General features: G+C 44.9%; 1 protein-coding gene across 5 annotated transcripts in view; it reads left to right on the top strand.

The window, feature by feature from the left end:
- The window catches only part of LOC125970426 (alpha-1,3-mannosyl-glycoprotein 4-beta-N-acetylglucosaminyltransferase C), a 41,524-nt gene that overhangs the window by 10,720 nt on the left and 20,886 nt on the right, over positions 1–9,918 (top strand). For 3 of the 5 annotated variants that reach the window (XM_049722723.2, XM_049722718.2, XM_049722720.2), the window contains 2 exons: positions 2,944–3,001; positions 7,429–7,491. The gene's annotated coding sequence lies outside the window, so the exon portion shown is untranslated. Of the gene's footprint in view, positions 1–2,943; positions 3,006–7,428; positions 7,492–9,918 lie in introns of all 5 variants that reach the window. The other 2 variants (XM_049722719.2, XM_049722721.2) reach the window with 1 other exon arrangement.

The raw sequence follows: 9,918 nt of genomic DNA, 5'->3' as shown, positions 1-9,918 counted from the left end.
TATTAGGAAGAGATTGTGAATGTTTCAATCCTCTCCCATCGTGCGTTTTACGCCATTTTGCCACTTTTTGTCGACTGAAAATGACATCACAGTCACAACCAATCACAGCTCACCAATTTTCCGAAGCTGCTTGGTCTGGTTAAAATTTTGAATTGGGGTTAAATGTTAGTTGAATGTTTTTTTTTTTGCAACGCTTTCATATTAAGGTGTCGAGTTTCAAGCCCGGCTTTGGGTACATTTGTGTAGTGGTGTTGGGTCAAGAGGTGTGCGACGTGAGTACTCATTCAACCGTATCTGACTCAGTGGCGATGCATCATACGTTGTTGACGCGGCAATAACGAAAAGAAATGAGCGACATCAGCATTTAGCGAGATTTGTTGTTGTCAGCAAATCGGTACAAAGGTGATCCGGGCTTATCGTGTGTACTTGCTTCTGTATACAATGTAATCCAAAGTGTTTTGCATACAGGTTGTCAATTTTATTTTTGTAAGGGTGAAGATTTAGAGATTTTTTTTTTTTAAATCTTCATCTCTTAACATTGATTTATTATTTTTGTTTGCGTGGGATTTTTTTTTTTTTTAGAAAGGACAAACAAGCTTTATTTTTTTTAGCTTAAGGTCTTCAAAAAGCGCTGACTCACCAGATTGTCTTGGCGAAGTGACTCCATTGAACGTGATTGTTTTTCAGGTGATCTTGGCTGCAATGTGACACTATTGATCTGCGAACACAATGCACACATTCCGAATGTGTGAGTGTGTTGTCTCACTTCGCCTACAGTGAAAATGAGATGTATTTTTATTACATTCCGAATCAAGTGGATGGAAAAACAAAGGGTGTGAAGACTTTTGCTTTGTAAGTCTGCAAGGATTTTTTTTTTTTTTATTATTATTTTTTTTTGTGCACTTCTTCATGGTAGAGCAGCTGCACCATCTGGGCCTTTTTTTTTCCTCTTTAAGACATTTTTTTTTTAGAATCCCAAACAAATCAGGTTTGCTGGACTTCAATGGGCTCCACGTCGAGGGTGTGCGTATTTGTTTTGTTTGTAAAATCTTGGCTCGGCGTGATGAGTTGTGACTGCCCGAGGCTGCGGCTGAGAAAAATCTGGAGGGAGGTGGCAGGCAAGGCAGGCGGCCTGCGGATTAAAGATGATATCGTGCGGCGGCGCAGGAATGATGGCGGAGATACACGTTGCCGGCCAAGTGAAAAAAATTCTCTCACGAAAAAATGTAGAGAGACGTTCAAATTATTCGAGCCTTGACGTAGATTTGGATGGTGCGCATACGGATTAGCATTTTTAGCCTACCAAACAACTAAATTGTATCATAGTGACCCGGTGCACCTAATTTAGCGTCGACTTGTTTATTTTTGACATCAGCAGGATAGGGAAGAAAAAAAGAAATCCCAAGGAGTGAGAAATGACTTCCTGTGGTGCAGTAAATAGTAAAAGCAAAGAGAGGATGAAGTGCACACATTAATCCCGGAGTCAGAGCAATCTTGTAATCCACTCACTATGCTAATTGCCTGTTCTTTCTGCTGCAAAGGGGCCTTTTACAGGCCATTAAATGGCACTGAGCGCTTGACAAAGGATCACCAGCATGCGCACCCCCTCCTCGGCGCACACCGCCGCCCATCCACTCGCTCTCTGTTTTACACTCAGTCAGGCTGTTGCACGCCCACACGCCGCTTTTTCAAATAAAACGGCAGAAAATGAGAGATGCCGGGAGGCGTTATTTTGATTATTTTTTTTTCTGATATTGTCGGCAGGACGTGCAAAATTGCATTCCTGCTGCGATGCGAAGGCGACAAATTGTACATCTTTGAAAAAATCACGTTTTGATCTCTGTTGCCGGTGAATATTGTATGACGTGATGACTGAGCGCTGTTGTCTGTCGAAACTCATGGCAACACCATTTTTTTTGCGTGAGGGGGAAAGGGGGTGCACCAACACAACTTTTATTTTTAGGACTTGCACTCACCCACAAATCTGCATTTTTGGCTAATTGGGGAGAGTGGGGGGCTAATTGAATCCTTTAATTTTATTGTGTGGGAGGAAAAAAAGTTAGTGCACCAAATTTGTATCAATAGGTGTGTGCGAAGTTGAGAGGGTGCCATAACTGGGCCTCCTAAAAATATACACGTTCTAGGGGGGGGGGCTACTCTGGCTTTTTAAGGAGCGAGTGTGCCAACGTGATTTTTATTTTAGTCCTTTTTTGTGCACGAGGGAAAAGTGGGTGGGCCAAGCTAGGTTTTCTCTTTTTTTACTTCCCCAAATGTGAGTATATGCACCAACACACTTTTTGGGAAAGCAGTGCTATTTAGACAAAAGTAGTGAGTTGCGCACCATCGTGACATAATGAGACATCCATAGCCAAACAGTAGCTGGGATTTGTGATTATTTGCAGATTTTCACAGTGGGAAGCAAACACATGACCTGCTGTCGACCACAGCTCACGCCCGGACGCTCACGCGCCGACTCGCCAATGTCACACAGCATGCCGCCTGCCACGCCTCTTAAAGGTCTTTCAATATTACCGATGTTCACTTTTTACGGGGAGCTCTAGAATGGATCCCCCCCCTGCATTAAAGCAGCATTAACAGTACTTTATAGGTTGAGAAAAAAAAACCCAGAGGTCATATAAGAGCTTCGTCACCCTCCTTCCACCGCCATCCATCACCGCCGAGGTTGACGCGTCAGTGCCAACGATGGCTTTTGGAGCCCCCCAAAATTAACAACAAACTAAAGGCGGCCGATCGATAGATTGTGTCTGGAGAAATGATGAAGCGGCACTTCACAAGAGGGAAAATCAATGTCGCTTGCTCTCTCGTGTGCCTCCATCTTTCTTTCGCACAACTTGAGCTTTACTGCGCTTATATATGTGTGTGTGTGTGTGTGTGTGTGTGTGTGTAAGCCATTTAATGTTCCTTTTGTTTCTTCCCTTTTAGGCCGTAAGGACCCTCTGCCACTTTGATGTGTGAGCCCAGAGATGGCCCGACAGTGGAAGTAAGTAAGTGTGGCGCTTTCACCGTTTATTGGCCCTCCCGTGTATCCATCAACATCTTACTCAGGTTCTCATGTTGCTTACGCCTCTTAGTATAAAGGTAGTTCCTAGACGCCAAAAACTGCAGTGAATCGTATTGTTGTTGTCATTAGAGTGGCTCATTTGCATTTAACAGGACAGCCGCCAACGCTGTAAAAAAAAAAAAAAAAGCGTGGAAAGTGACTGATAGGATTGATTTTTGCGCTATTTTCATAAAGTCGCCCAAAAAAAAAAAAAAGATGTCAGTCCAGTGACATTTTTTTTTCTTCTTTTTAATTCTGCAGTGACAACACTTGGAGCCTTTGAAAAATAATCCCATTATGTTTCCCCGGGCATTACATTAATAAAGTTCTCAGAGCGGAAAATCAGAGCCTCCGGAGCTCGATATTAGCTCTCGTAGTGCGGTGGTCGCGGAGTTGAAGGGAAATAAATAAGTAAATAAATAAATTAATTAATAAGTCTGGAGAGAGGCAATAAAAATGAAGGTGATATTGTGAGTCTTTGTGGACAACACGATTTTGGCTCTATGATATCTTCTTGCGTCGAATCATGTGATGTTTCACATTTGACAGTTGCTGTGATTGATTTTATATATGACATCATTATTGGGGTGAATCATATAGCTTTAAATGAACGGTCTGGTGAGAAAAAAAAAAAAAAGGGAACCGATGTCTTCATCTGAAGGACTTTTTGATGCCATCGACCTTCAAAGATCCTCCAGCGAGCGTGTTGCGTTTGTCCAACAAGCTATCCGGATGAAAAGGGATCGGAGCAGCACGTGTCCCGCTTCCAACATTCGCTGTCTGCATCCCGCTGAGGTGACTCCGCAGTAGTCCGACACCTCGTCACCTCCTCCGGAGATGAAAGATGAGCTGGCCTCAGCAGAGCTACCTTGCTGGAGAGCTCCTGTGATGATTCTGGACTTTTTGTCATTGGGCGAAAAGAAATAAACGAGTGTGTCCAAACTTCTTCATGTTCGGAATGGAGGTGAATTCTGGGCCAGCACTTTCGGCCTCAGAGCTCCACAAGGATAAAGAGCTTTGACCTAATTAGCTGACTTTGTTAAGTAAAAGTGCACTGAGCATAACCCTCCCCCCTCCCCCTCCCCCTTGTGTTTTCCCTCCATGACTTTATTAGCAGCTTTAATGAGCTGCTGGGAGAGCGTTTGTATCGTTACACTGTATGCATGAAAGCAGCTGTTCTTAATATTTTGCACTTGGTGTCAGACTGATACTAAAACCTCCAACGAGCCGTGAAGTGGTCATCCACCCTTGGTCGCCATTCACTGACCTTTGACCAGTTACCTTAATTGGTCGCCTGTCAATCACAAGAAACATAAAAGGAGATTTAAACCTCCAATGCTACAGCTTGATATGTAACCTTCAAGTCCTCCATCCTTCCTACCTTCCTTCCTTCCTACCTTTGTGCTATTTCCTCCGAGGCTAATCACGCCGCAGCCACATGATCAATGATGGCTTCCACGGCCAAACGCTCTGGCAGACTTAAACAAGCTGCCTGTCACCACACAAAGATTTTCCGCTCTTGATTTTCTTTGACTGGAGCACCTCGCTACAGGCGTTGGTTCCCACGCAGCCTCTGACCAGGAGAGAAAATGCAAGGAAACGTCTTCTGGTTCATTTATGAGTCCTTTAGTTTAGCAAGAATCCCGCCGGGTTTTGTTTCTCTTGTTGAAGTCGAGTGTTTGAAGTCATGAGAAGATCCGTGTTGATATTGACAAGTTAAACTTTAAATTTCCAAACATTCCAAAACCTACCCAAACCTTTTTCCATACCCAATACAATACCGTATTTATCACGACTAGTTTAGGCGTCTATGAGGGAAACGCCACATGAATTCGAGAGACGCCTCTATTCCTCTCCTTCCATTATCTTGGCATAAATTAAATCAATTTCACACAGATGCACCAAGGAGCACCTTGGGAAAATGTATCAGGTAGCAAGAGCGAGCTGAAAGACTTGCAGCCAACCTTTAATGATGACTTAACAACAGGCGCAAAAAAAATAAATAAACCAGCGGCCCTCTTTTCTTTATCTCCGAGATGAAATCCTCTGCAGACGGAAACGTGCGGGCGAGAGGAAATGTAAACGAGAGAGGGAGAACGTGTAGGGGAGGGGGGGAGGGGGGTGACAGCCGGCTTGTCAAAAGTCTACCATGAATATTGCACCGCACACGGACACACACACACGCACACACGCGAGCTTGCACAGTGAAGAAGACTACTGAGGTGTGCAGAGATAGATGGACGGATGAATGATGATGTGGAGAGGTTGAGGGAAAGAGAGGAAGGATGGATGGATGGAAAATTTTGCTGCTCTTCTCCCATTGGCACAAAATCCTAAACCACCTTGCAAGTCCCTCACGTGGTCGCCACCCCAGGTGTGAGTGTGGCCTGCACGCTTCCCAGGGGGGGTCTCCTGTTTCGAGGATCCCCCGAGAGGGATCGTCACGCCGACCTGGTTTCGGTTCCTCTCGCGCTTTTACCTGGGACCATTTTCTAGAGAGGACCGCTCTGAAATGACACCGCGGTTACGTTCCACTGGATTGAGCGTAGCCATTTTTCATGATTTTGCCAAATTAATTTGGCGCATAATTGCCTTTCGGATGATGCGTGACACCGTCATGAATACTCATCAAACTGCGCCGTCATCGTCGCTTAAGAGGAAATGGCAGCCATCCATTTTCTCTAGCGTTTATCCCATCTCGACCCGAGACGGAGGAGTCCATATTAGCTGACAGTCAGCTAAAGGCACGCTACGCACAGGATTGGTCGCCTTTGTCATCTGTTAAATTGCTGGATCGGTCGCTAGTTAGTCTGGATAACGAACTAGTGGTATGTTCCATATTTGGACTTACTATCAGATGTTACTGTCAAAGGTCTTATCACTGGGATGTTTAGTGGGACCCCCCCCCCCCCCCCCCCCCCCCCCCCCCCCCCGGTCATCAAAGGCGTGCAACTGTGCTGATGCTGTAAAGACGCATCTGTTGGCACAATAAAAAAAATGCAGCGTCTTCACATCCCGCCCTCATAACCTTAACCATCAAAATCTAATTCCGGTCCAGATGTATGCACAAGACGTGAGGGGGTGAGAATCAGGAAGAGGGGTTGCCTCGGTGACTGAATCATAAAAAAAAACAAAAGTGATGCTGCATAATTGCCTGTCAGATAATTAATTGGTGTTTAGCGGTGAAGTTGGGCGCATCCATCAAGGTTTGCTGGCAGCCGGCTGCTGTATCGATGGCGCCGCTGATGAGGGCAATAATGAGAGACGCTTTAGGACCGTGCTGGACGCCACCGACAATGGAAACATCCGTGCCACAATATCGTACATAGTTCATCTCCCGCTCGGAACGATAACCACCGCTGTAGTCGTCCTTTACCATTCCTCAAGGTTTAATCCGCTCCCCAAAGGGATAATTATTGGAATCCAAAGTACCTTTTCCACATGCTGATCAGGTGTTTCATTTGTCCCCTGAGGTGTCCAAGTCAAGGGTACAACCCTTTTGAGGGTATGGCCTCAGTCAAAAGATTCTAATTGTAACCGTGGCTGTATAAATTAAATTTCCATTCCCTGCAAATGGTACGATAATAACACTTCAGTTGCAATGTGATACAAAACAATTTCAAAGTTTTGTTTGACTCCAAGGGAAAGACAAATGAAGGAGTACTGCTGCTGTTGCGGCGTCCTGAATTCTTGCAATTAGCCGCGCGCTAGCAAACATCCTTGGCGCCGCTGACCTCCCGTCGCGCAGCGGCCGTCACGACTGGAAGCTTCTCCAGGCTTATTACGGCTCCGAGTGTTATGGTAATGGAGGGCGGGTGTGTATGGTGGCGATAGCGCCGCGGGAAAGGATAGCCTATTATCCTCTGCTGTGTGCTCTTATCCACCACCGGTCAATGCTAATAATGGCGCGACCTTTCTGTTCTGGTGATGATGTGGGTAGTTGGAGAACAGTAGAAATATAGAAAATGAGAGTTTTTGCCATGGTGTTGTCTATGCTCGATAACATGGGCGAAGTACACCCGATTTGTACAGTTAGCATGAGGTTTAGCTAATTAATCACAACACACCTCTATAATGCAATAATTTGGTTTAGCTTTAGCCAGATAGCATCTCCACAATGCACCACTATTTAAAATAGCTTTATCCAGCTAGCATGGCCGCAGCAAACCCCTTTTTAAATAAAGCTTTAACTTAATCTAGCATGACCTTAACGCACCTCTTGTTAGCCAGCTAGCACAAAAGTGACTGCTAATGTTTTTTTAAACAAAATTCCATTTTATTGTCATTTCTATGTTGTTTTTGCTGTAGCCTGAGAATATAATACTTCAGCGCAGTGATGCTAATGCTAGCATCTTTTTGCTTTTCAGGAGGAGCTGACAACTTCCTGGTTTGAGTCCACCTGACAGTCCACCAACACACCTGAGACTACAGTAAGAGTGATTTTTAGTGATGCCAATTCCTCCAAAACGGTTATCTGAGCGAAATAAGCATTTTGTAGATTCCTGTTGAATTCACACCCTCTGACAGATTGACAGAGTAAAAAAAAAAAGTGTTTGTGTTGGCTGGCTGGCTGGCTGGCTGGCTGGCTGGCTACTGCCCACAGGCTTTATCTGCCAGAGGAAATATTGACCAGGAACACTTGCACTTTGCTGGCGTTATTACTTTTCGTACTGCCCGCGTGTGTGTGTGTGTGCAAATAACACACATTTGTTTGAGTCAAGAGAACACGAGCAAAACCCTGAGGAGTCTCTAAATGAATGTTTTGTGGCTTGTGTGTGTGTCGGTGTGTGGCCTGCTAAATAACCGCGCTGGTGCAAAGCTACTTTGTTCACATCAGTATTTAAATCGAGTCTAGGGATCGAACTAAACTTAACCTTTACCAACGATTATCTTAACTACCAACCCTAACATTACCTCCAACAAGGTTATAACCTAAGACTTTTTGAACGCTATCATTTTAATGATCAGTGATAACGTTCAAATAGCTCATGAGTGGGACACCTGTAGCATTAGCGTGTGAACGAACCTGACCTCCATCACAATCCCCCTCTTGCACATCAAACACAGCGCTAATGTTATTGCACTTTTTAAAGCGTGCATTGTAATTGCCGTACAATCCCATTTTCAGCTCTTAAATGGCTGTCGAGCCCCCCCGGTGGAGTGGCGCTCTCCAGTCAAGTGGGCCCTTGACATTTAGTGATGGCGCGGGACTTGAAAGACTCAAACTGATTAAAGATTCACTCATATTCTGCCGGAGATGCTTTTTTTTCAGTAAGGACTGAAAATGCAGCTCTGGAGGCAGCATGCGTTTTTTTGCGCGAGTCGTTCAAGTAACTCGAAGCGATCGCCGTTCCGTTTTCTGGTACCTTCTAACTGATGGAAAAAAGAAAACAAAAACAGCGGCGGCCCTCGAGCACGCTGGCCCGCTCCACCCCTGGTTTACATTCGACTTTCTCCCTCGTGGGCCTGTAAAAACAGTGAATGAGCACTAAAGGAGCAACATAGCAACACTCTCCCCAGCAGTACGACGGGGTCGTGACCTCATCTCCTGAGCTCGGCAAAGAAAAGAACCTCCTGGAGCTCGCCGATTGCCAATTTGCCACTCTGGGGAAATGCCGTCCCCCCCCCTGCCCTCCCGCCGAGAGGCGACAAACAAACACAAATGTAGGTAGGTCCTCGACATCACGCCTTCCTCCCGCTAATAAGCGAGCGGAGCGCCTCTCGGGACGAGCAGCTGGTCGTGTTTTTACAAGGCCGTCAAGGCACGCCACTCCTCGTTCATCAGCAGCTGTTAGCTACGCATCCTCGCACCTAATTGCTCTTGCTGGCACTCGGGCCGTAGCGCAACGTTTTTTTTTTTTTTTCCCAGTAGTAGTTATCAGGGCCTGATAAATGCTTGGTGAAAACAGGAAGCTAATTGGGTGGAGTCAGGAGTTCATTAATAATTGCCGTTGATAACTCAGATCAATGCAATCTACTATATGAAATTTCGATGTACGGAAAGTGGTGTGCGCCAGAAAAGCTAACTTTGGTGCCCATCAAATCTGCTAAAACTGTTGTGTTTTATTTCGTGAATTAATTTCAGTTCCCGACTGTCTATCCAAAGTTCTCTTTGCTGGGATTCACTGCAGGCTTGACTCATTTATTGCACACCGGGGACGGCTTGTTTGCTTCCCACTTGGGTTCCCTTGTCTGCTTCCATAAAAAAATAGGTAACACGTATGCACAGCCACGCTAGCAAACTTTGCTATCGTAAGTAAGTAAACAGAAGGTCTGTTTGTTTGTAATTTTTTTTTCCCCTGAAGGATGATGTCCTCTGTGCCCTTTTTATCTCTCGTGCACAACCTGATGTGAATCGCAACAATGTAGGGAGTCAGTTGACCGTGAACGCATCATCATCATTGTGTGCGTGTCAGTGATTAACATAAATATTTGTTCTGCTCTGTATTGGCTGTAAAAAAAAAAACAATTGTTTGTTGGCTTTGTTTGGATAAGATTTGGTTTCATTTTTTTGTCATGTCACTTGTTTCTCGAGTCGGCCAATCAGCTCTCACGTCTCATCCGTCCGCTTGTATTTTGTTGATTAACAGATCAAAAAATTTAGTATGGCCAAACATAGTTTTTTTTATTAATTAAAGATAAAGATTTAAATCTGGATGAGGCTAGCAATATTTTTTGACAGAAAAAAATTCATGAGTAGTGACTCTATTCACAAATGTCTTTTGTTCCCGTGTGCAGTCGCTACGAAGATGCTGTAAATGGAGGACGAGAGGTCCCTCAGCAGTTCTTCCCAAATGTGAAAAGATAATTGTCTCCTTGCTCGAAGGAGGGGGACGGGGTGTGTCTGCGTGACCCCC

This window comes from Syngnathus scovelli, chromosome 6 (assembly GCF_024217435.2).
Source record: "Syngnathus scovelli strain Florida chromosome 6, RoL_Ssco_1.2, whole genome shotgun sequence".
In the NCBI taxonomy this organism is placed as follows: Eukaryota; Metazoa; Chordata; class Actinopteri; order Syngnathiformes; family Syngnathidae; genus Syngnathus; species Syngnathus scovelli.
Note: the sequence above shows the minus strand (reverse complement) of the source record. Positions and strands in the feature narration are given on the sequence as shown.